The sequence below is a fragment of the Alexandromys fortis genome, unplaced genomic scaffold (genome assembly GCF_014885135.2).
Source record: "Alexandromys fortis isolate MF-2015 unplaced genomic scaffold, M_Fortis_MF-2015_v1.1 scaffold_332, whole genome shotgun sequence".
Lineage (NCBI taxonomy): Eukaryota > Metazoa > Chordata > Mammalia > Rodentia > Cricetidae > Alexandromys > Alexandromys fortis.
The window spans coordinates 460,602-470,564 of NW_026068232.1; the positions used below are offsets into that span (position 1 = coordinate 460,602).

General features: G+C 33.9%; 2 long non-coding RNA genes across 3 annotated transcripts in view; both read right to left on the reverse strand.

Annotated features, from left to right (window-relative positions):
- LOC126493742 (uncharacterized) overlaps nucleotides 1-9,963 on the reverse strand; it is a 217,358-nt gene that overhangs the window by 148,382 nt on the left and 59,013 nt on the right. For both annotated transcript variants that reach the window (XR_007589874.1, XR_007589871.1), the window contains exons 10-11: nucleotides 7,004-7,141; nucleotides 4,489-4,596 (exon numbers count right to left, since the gene is read on the reverse strand). This is a non-coding gene — a long non-coding RNA (uncharacterized lncRNA). The remainder of the gene's footprint in view (nucleotides 1-4,488; nucleotides 4,597-7,003; nucleotides 7,142-9,963) is intronic.
- LOC126493746 (uncharacterized) overlaps nucleotides 9,657-9,963 on the reverse strand; it is a 2,943-nt gene continuing 2,636 nt past the window's right edge. The window contains exon 2 of the long non-coding RNA XR_007589878.1: nucleotides 9,657-9,777. This is a non-coding gene — a long non-coding RNA (uncharacterized lncRNA). The remainder of the gene's footprint in view (nucleotides 9,778-9,963) is intronic.

Genomic DNA, 9,963 nt, shown 5'->3' on the forward strand with positions numbered 1-9,963 from the left:
TATATTTTCACACTACCATAACTCACAAGCAATGAATCAAACTTACTCTAGTGCTATTAATCAAACTAATCATTTTTATTAATTCTTTGACTTTTTAAAAGAAACTGGGACTCCATATCTTCCAATATGGTTAAACAGAATAAACAAAAAGCATCATACATAAAACCGTTTAAGTGTTTTGTGCCAGGACCTCTTAAAAGAGCTGCAGGGTTTTGAAGCTAAAGTTGCATCAGGAAACCTCTCTTAAATGAGAGCAATTGTCTCTAGCAAGCAGAGCCCACCTGAGAAAATTCTGCTATCAATAAGCCATGCTTAAATTTATTATTTTCGTCTAGAATAACTTCCCAAACTCTCTCAGTCTTTATGTGGATGCAGTTGTTCACGTGGGTGCCATTCTGTTGACTGAGTTTTCTGTTCAGCCTGGTCTTGCATTCCTTAAGTCCCAAAGAAATCACACAGGGGTCTACATTAGTTATAAACTAATTGGCCCAATAGCTCAGGCTTCTTATTAACTCTAATATTAGCCCATTATTTTTGTCTATGTTAGCCATGTGGATTGGTACCATTTTCAGTAAGGCAGTCACATCTTGCTTTTTCTGTGGCTAGGTCAGGACTGCAGAAGGAACTTCATTCTTCCCAGAATTCTCCTGTTCTAACTGACCCACCTCTACCTCCTGTCTGTTTGTCTTGCCTATACTTCCTGTCTGGCTACTGTCCAATCAGTGTATATTTAAAATATTATTGACAGGATACAGACCATTGTCCCACAGCACATCAGAAATTCAAGTTTATTGAAAATTGTTGCAACCTAGATAATTAAGACAGAAAATTAAATGGTTAGTAACCATATAAATTATCTAATTTTTTAATGTTCATTGAGCTATGTTTGTAGCCTTGCTAAGTCAAATTTAATTCATTTATGTATAGAAGGAGAGACCAATTTATATAACCTATTTTATAGTCATATGAGCATGATATAAAATTTAAAGAAAAGTAAGGAATTCTAAAGTAGTTTAAAATAATCTTAAAGCTTATTTAATGTAAGATAATATTCAAAATACATATGCAAACTGGTTATAAAAATTGAATACATGAATAAAATGGGTTAAATTTAAAAATAAACTTGAACATCACAAAGATCACCTATTTTCTTTATCTAGGATAGGACATACACCTACCAGAATAAATCTTACACTAGACTCATTACAAGATTAGGATGCATAGAGAAAAAAGATCTGCCAGAAGGCTGCTGTTCCTATCTATAGCAGTGTATGCCCGACCAGCTCCATCTATGTTGGCCATAGAAATAGACCAGGAAACACTCCACTTTATCTACATGGAAGAAGAATTACTCTTCATTCATTCTTCACATAACAGGAACTCCATCATCTTGCAGGTAGAAAATTTTAGAGTTTGCCTCCACATTCTAAATATGTAATATAACAGAAACAAATGTCAATAACCCTGCTCTCAATATCTCCTAAACTGTCATTTTCAGTTGCTGTGACCCAAGAAATCTTGTACAAAAGTCTAAATCATACAAATTGTGTGTGATGTGGATGATAGTGCAATAGGACATGATCATTACCCTAGCTTTCAATATTTCCGTAAATACCCAGCAAATTCCAAAATAAAAAGACAGATAGAATGCAATCTAATTGTTGATGTGGGTAATCAACAATCCAAAATGAAATACGTCATTCTATAATACCATAAACTCACCGAAGGTGTTTCCTACCAGTGTCAACTTCTTGAGATGCGGAGAGAAAGCATGGCTTGAATTGGAACTTTACTAAACAGTACAGTCGGAAGTTCTACAAGAAATGAATGATGGAAGTAAAATAACAAAATATGGAAAAATAGATTTTTAAATCTCTAAACATGTATTTAAGATTGTTAATAATATGCATTTATATTTTAAATATGGCAATTAATTGACTTTAGAAGCCAATAATTTTCAAAGCTATTTAGATACTAAAAATATCCCAGCCACAATGATGAAGATATGGCTTATGATCAAACTCATTATAGTTCATAAGGAATTGCCATAAAATAGCCAATATTGACATAATATTCAGTTAGAAGAGCAAAGACAGAGAACTGAAATTTTCACTCATGTTTTAAACCTTAGGACAAATTAGTTATCCTTAAGTCACTAGGATAAGGTATAGAGTTAAATATAGACTAGTGAAATGAAATCAGGTGCTCCAAATGAACACTTAAATACATTTGTGTATATGTTTATGTATGTGTGAGGGTTCTGCTATATGTGTAAAATGGTAGAGAGACAAGGTCAACAATGGTGATCCTCCTCCTTCCAATTTCAGCTTTTCAGTTGACACAGATTTTGTCACAGATCCTAGAGAATACCAGCCCATTAGACTGGTCGACCAATTCTGATATTATAATGGGATTGTGTGTGTGTGTGTGTGTGTCTAAAATATCACTGAATTTCAAAAAACTTCTGATATTTGCAATGGGACAAGTTGATACAATATGAAAATTGAGATCCTCACTCAACAACACATAAAGTACACTTAAATTTCCCATATACCAATACGGATCTAGATATTAAACTTAGTGAAGACAGCAATTATTAAAAAATAATTATTGTAGCATTAATAAAAGAAATGGTCATATAAAGGCAGAAATGACTGAAAAAAATATTACAATCAGCAAAAATATGTATTTAGTGAAATGAATTATATCCTAAAAAATGCCTGGTGACACAAATATAGGGCTTTGCTGGAACAATAATTGCCAATGTGTTAATGTGTTGTCAGAAGACCCAGAATCAGAAAAAAAGGAGTGGCATATAAATCCCATGTCTACATCACCACCTATCTCTTTACTCTGGTAGACCAATTTTAGAGTATGATGTCTCCTATGTATAATAAATAAAAATAAATTGATACCAAATAAGACAGCAACTACCAAATAATAATAGACAAAAATGAAGTAAAAATTCAAAATTTAAAACAAACAAGATAGGTCAATCAAGAGACTCAAATATTTTTAAATATCATATTGGATATGTTAATTTATCAGAAAGTATAAAATATTCCACCACTATAAATTTAAAAAATAGATATGATAAATATACACATAATATTATGACTTGCCATTTATGCAAAGCGTTTCTAGTAGCATTTAACAGGTAAATTTATAAAATAAATAAGTAGAAACTCTAAGTATGGTCAAAATGACAAGAAACTCTCAAAATTATCTAATACATATAAAGTATGTACATCGATTAGAGGAGTTTGCACACATTTTGGAAGATACCCTGCCCAGTAGGGGCCATGACTGACTAAAAAGAACATCAGAGCCAGTCAAGAGAAAACACCTTCCTGATTGTTAGTAAGGCAGCCCAGGAGACTACTAAGCTAATTGTCTGTTACTACTGACCTTGGTTGCTTCCAAGAAGTAGAAATAAATTGTCTATTATTAAAACACTGTTTTTGTTATGGAACTATAAAAATTTGAACAGGAACCATATAAAACCCTGGAACCTGAGAATTAGCTATCAGAGACCAGGAATTTCTTATGAAAGTTGTCACAGAAAAAAAAAAGGATTCAATTTTATAATTTAGTTATTATACCTTTGAATGACAATGACCAACATAGCTAGTTTTCACTAAAATGCACTACTGGTTCATATATCTTATCAATAACTATTATCTAATAATTGTATTCAAGTCTTCTTAAAAAGAGGTAAAGAATGCCTAAGGCTGCAAACCACAAACATGATAGGGTTAGTGAGTCCATGTAACTTATTAGACCTTACCACCACTTTCAAAGATATTATAGTATCTAACAGCATTACAATTTTGCAGTTTCATCCACTGAATACTGTAGAACTAAGAACAACAAATGTATTCAAGTGGTTGTACTTATACAGAGTGTGTGTGTTTGTGTATGTATACATCTATAANAGTTCTTATATTTTTAAATATAAAAGGGAAGTATATATCACAATAGTTAAGAAATACTGTTTCAGCAGAAAAGGAGAACAAGATAAAAGAATTGAAATTAAAAAAGCAAAACTCATATAAATGTATGAAATATTTATATTTATTAAGAAAGATAAATCCAAGATGAAGAAAATACTCAAGATATCAGGTCATGCATTAAACTTAAATATTATGAATTTAAAGGGACATAATACCTAGAATCCAAAGGTTCAGTATGTCCCCAAAAGTCAGAAAGAAAAAATACAAGTGTATGTCACTTCACTGGACATTGTCTTCAGAGAAATGACTGGAGAAAATGAACAGTAGTTGTTTCTATAGCAAAAACATAAACTATATCTAATTAAAATGAATAGGATATAATATTTGCAGAAATAGTAAGTCATATACAAAATATGGACTTATAAATATACCATCAGACATACTACTACATGAAAACATAAAAATCTGATGAAATGTTATATGCAAGAAATGTAATTAAAAAGAAAAGAGAAAAATAAAACAAGATTTGTATTACCACCAGCTAGGTGTGGTGAGTGTCTTCAGTGAAACCTTCTGAGAAGTTGGGGAGAAGCACTTCCTGCATGCTTGAGTCTGAGATTATCATGAGCAATCTTGTGAGATCCTACATCAGGATTATAAAATAAACAGGAAAATATTTAGGAATAAATATCGAGAAACTCTATGCTTAAACTTTTCATAGGATAAGTAAGATCTACATAAGGTTTAGAAAGCTCAAAATTTCCACACAAGTAGTTTCAATAGTTTTATGACTGCAATATTCATACAGTGGGCATACAGATCTCCACTTATGCCATTCTTTTCTGCAATGTTCGAAACTTTTCTAAAATTTGTATAGAACCACAAGAAGTGCATTACTGATGAAACTGTCATGAGAATAAGCATTTTACTCACACTGTCTGCTTTCAGATGTGCTAAAATATTAAACAACACACATGATTATAAACATATCTAAGATAAATTAAGGACTAAAAAATGTCATTTACTACTAATAATTTAACTCATAAGTTATAGATGTGCAGCCATAGATTATATTGAGAGAGAAAGAGATAAATGTCATCTATGCCCTCTCTCTGTGATGGGTCTAATTTAATGTATTTCCACATTTATCTTCCCTAGAAAGGGATGCTTAAGAAATATATATTTCCTAAGGAAAGAATAAGAGGAGGCCTAGCATCAGTCAGCTTACTGAAGAATATAGTTATGAAATTTGAGGTACACTGGTGCCATCTAGAGTTTCACATAGACTATAGACAAGTAAGTATCAAAAGCAATGCTCAAAAGACAAATCTTTACTTCATATAAAGACAAAGCAAAGAATACTGGAGAAAATGTACTTCATTCAAAAGATTTGAAAAAAATCATTTTAACAAGGGAAGTACATACACAAATGGTTTTGATTACTTAATGGTCAGCACTGAAAATATAAAAAATAACAGTAGACAGACCAAACAGGGTGTCTTTAGCTATTAAAATATGTGTGTACATTGATATAATTATGTACATAAAACATCAAAGAATGTTTTAAATGGACATGAATTTTAATGAGAGTAAAAAGGGATGTATAAGAGGGTTTGCATGAAGAATGCATCAGGTTAAATTTTGTAATAATATTATAATTTCAAAAGTTAAACAATTTTCAAAATATAGTAATAACTGCACCTTGAGATACTTTCCTGATATTTATCTTTCCCTAGTGAAAAATGAAGAAAGGTCCATTCATCCTTGAAAGGGCATCTATAAAATTTTAAAAATTGTTTTTAAATACTAATTTGTGAATATCTGTGCTTAGTAGGGTTACAGATAGAATTCAGGCACATGCACCAAGGAAAAGCTCAACCCAGCAATGGTAATTAATTGGAGAAGCTGTAGGGTAAGATATTCTCTGCCATGGCAGCCAGCATCTCCACTGAATAGATCCAAGTACCACAATAATCATTTCTATGTTTACAAATAGGCAAATTTAAAAAAACCTTTTCAAACATTTGCCTGGATAGTCAATTGAAGTTCTTCTGTAACACTGGGGCATCTGATGTGGAAGTTCCATCTGTATTCTGTGAATACAGTTGATATATAAAGAAACTTCCTTGGCCTGTTGCTAGAGCAGAATTTAGGCAGGGCAAACTAAACTGAATCCTAGTAGAAAGGAGAAGAAATAGGGGAGAAATGATATAGTCCCTGTCGGAGACAGAAACGGGACAGAACTGTTCCCTGTAAGCCACAGCCACATGGTGATACACAGATTAATGGAGATGGGTTAGTTTAGAATATGAGTTAACCAGAAATGTGCTAAAGTCATTGGACAAGCAGTGTTTTAAATAATATAGCTTATGTGTGATTATTTATGGGCTGAGCAGTCAGGGACCAAAAAGCAGCCCTTATAACAACAAAATGGAGCACAATGTGGCCAACTAAAATCCGTTTAAAACCTCAACACAAATTTGGATACCTTTCCTTAGTAGTTTACAAGACAGATCATTTTATCCTCTCCTCCAACATTTAATATCACTTTATAAGCATTCTTTAATACTGGAATACGGGGAATCTTTGTTAACCAATTATCTTCAAGAGGTGGGACAAAGATAGAGTGTGGCTTTCTGGTACCTGGAAAAAAAAATTGGGTGCACAGCACAGGTGCACTCTCTCTGTGGTTCCCAAAAAGCAAAGCTGAGCTTGGAATTCTTGTTCCTGTTTCATGAGGTTTTTTTTTTCCCTATAAGTAAATAAAAATATAATTGCTATATCATTTAGCTACCCTGCTTATTTCTTGAATCAAGCTGACTTCTACATCTGACCATGTGGTAAAAAGAGATTAAGCAGAATGACTTTCAACAGGAAAATTTACCATGTATACCTAGGGGGAATCTGACCCCTACCTACAAAATCAGGAAGACTATTCGATACTTGAGCTCCAGTTCCCAGACATTAGTACTTTCTCTGAATTTTACCAGAAAAAATGAACACAAAACCATATGAGATCACAACTCCCAGCTGCACATTAGATTACTCACAGGTTCTCTGCGCAGGATTGCAGTTGTGGGTCTCTTCCAAAGCTGATATCAGTATGAAGGCACAGCAGGGCAGACTCACATGCTAAGTACACATGGTTGTTCCTCAGATACAGTTCATGATCTTTCATGTTGAATTACCTGGAGAGTAATTCATTTATTTAAGGAATTAGTATAGATGTGAATAATTATATGGAAATAATTTGATAAGGAAACTTATCGACATGTCAGAATGTTATGGTAACATAGGGTATAGACATATACAAAGGAAAAGGAAAAGAGAGACTGTTGGCAAGGTACAAGCAATAAATTGCCCAATATATTAGCATGTAAAACCAAATAAAAAAACCTTTGTACCCACATAAATATGTCAAGACGAGGGGTTGTGCAAAAACGTATTCCAGTATTAGAAAAAAACTTAAAGGTTTCCTTGAGGGTCACAAAATGCTAGTCTACCCAAAATGCTAGTCTACGTGCATTTCTAGAAAAAAAAATTGTTTTAAAAATGAAAATGGAGACCAATACAGGAAAGATGGTAAACAGTGTACATGCTTGTGAGTAAAAAACCTTGAAGATGTACTATCTAAAAATAAAATCCAAAGATCAATAAGTTCCAAACCTTATACACTTCAAAGTATATCTTAAGAACTTGTGGACATATAATGAAGTTCTTAGAGAATATATATCTATATCTATCATCTATCTATCTATCTATCTATCTATCTATCTATATATGTATATGTATATCTATCTATCATCTATCTATCTATCTATTTGACATGGATATAGCCATGGCTATGTCCCAATGCATCAGACTCATGGGATTGTCAAAACATTTCACAGGTGAGACTCAGTGCAACAGCAAATCTATCCTCCTAGCTAGCTTCCTTCTAAATGGATATGTAAAGTCTGAGATGATATTTCACAGAAACCTATTATCAGTAGGTCTCCTTTTTCTCCCACATACCATAACCCTTTTTCATCCATATACCATAAACCTTACTCTCTCAGCCATATACAAGAAACACATCTCCTGGATCCAGATATATACATTAAGTGCACTGACAAGTTAGTCACAATGGATTAACTTCACCAAAGCAAGTACAACCTATGGACTCCCAGACCTTCAATACATGTGTCTGAATGTCAGTCCTTCCTTCATTTCCTATGTCTATCCTACTTACATTAACTCCAGAATCACTGTAGAAGACAGAATAAAAATGATACATACCCTGAAGTGGGTGATAAGTACAAATGTCATTTTGTGGAGAAATCTTTGAAAGATGGTAGGTAAAAAAGCCAGCACATAGGTGATATCATTCATTCTGCATTGAAAAACCTTATATGAAAAATCATACTCACCATCATATCTCCTTGTAACATTTCTGTTTCAGTCCATGTTCCCCAAATTATCCCTTTAAAGGGTTACAAATTCCAAATGGGCTACATCTAAAATAGCAACTAAAATATCTCACAGAGACAAGAACAAAAGCATGAAAGGAAAGACAGAGAGATGGAGCAGGCAATGGAACAAAAAGTTTGCAAATCAAAAATGTAATGAGAATCTACTATCCAAGATATGCAAACTACAACTGTATCCTCAAGAGAATGTCTTATTTAAATAAGTAAATTCTAAGAACAGAAATTTCTCCAATGTAACTGTAGCAAAGGTCCAAAAACAAAACCATAAAAATCTTAATATTTTAAATATTTTAATATTTTAAACTGTATGGAAGCAAAATCTTAAGAGTGGAGGGTTAAGCCCAGCCCACTGGGGGCAGGTTCACCTCGGGCTAATGTTTACCTATAAATCTGCCTGGCGTGCACCCAACCCTTCCCTTCTGCTTCCTGTTCTCCGCGGGAGTCGTGGTACTGTAAGTCTATTTCACTATTAAAGCTTTGTATATTTTTTTTATAATCTGTCTGCATTCATTTACGCCGCTCCAGAAGAGCACTGTGACAGGCTACACAAAACTAAAAGGCAGGCTACGTGGATATACACTGAAGTGAACAGTTCACTTAGCCTATCTTTCTGTTGATGTTTTAAATGATTGAAAGTTTTCACAATATGAGAAAATGTGAATAGGAGTGCAGAATGCAAACTGTTTGAAGAAACATTGCAGTACAATTTTAGAATACAAAGTCTATATACACACATACATATGAGATCAAGTTTAACAACCGGTATCAGCCGTAGTGGCAATATGACAGGTGAAGAGGACTAGGACAGCAATGGTTTTGTGTACACATTTTAGTAATGACAGAAATATTTGTCTGTAGAGAGGCAATAAGGACAAAAGTCGATTTACAATCACATGGAGAACATGGTAAATAAAGAAGAGGGGTTTCGGATATAATATGGTTGCTAGATTTATAACAAGTTGACCCAAGCTATAGTCATTTGAAATGAGGAAACCTCACATGAGAAAATGTCCTGAGTAAAACCCTGTTGGGTATTTTCTTTGTAGATGACTGACATGGGCATTCCTACCTCATTGTAAGCAATGTTACCATTGGGCTTCTAGGTCTGGGAACTATATGAAAGCAGGCTGAGCAAGCCATTGTGTTGAAATAGGAGCTGCGGCAGGGCTGCGTCCCCGGCACCCGGCCGCCCGCATGGCTAGCTTATGCCCGAAATAATTACATGGAAACTGTATTCTTTCAAACACTGCCTGGCCCGGCTAGGTCCAGTTTCTTATTGGCTCTTACATATTGTTCTAACCCATTTCTAATATTCTGTGTAGCCCATGAGTTGGCTTACCAGAGAGGATCTTAACCTGCATCTGTCTGGAGTGGGAGCATCATGGCGACTCCTCCTAAGCTTCTTTCTCCCAGAATTCTCTTCTGTCTACTCCGCCTACCTAATTTTCTGTCCTATGAGGGCCGAGGCAGTTTCTTTATTATTACAAGACCCACCTCCATCATTTCCCCTTTTTCTGTTTAAACAAAAAAGAAAGGCTTTA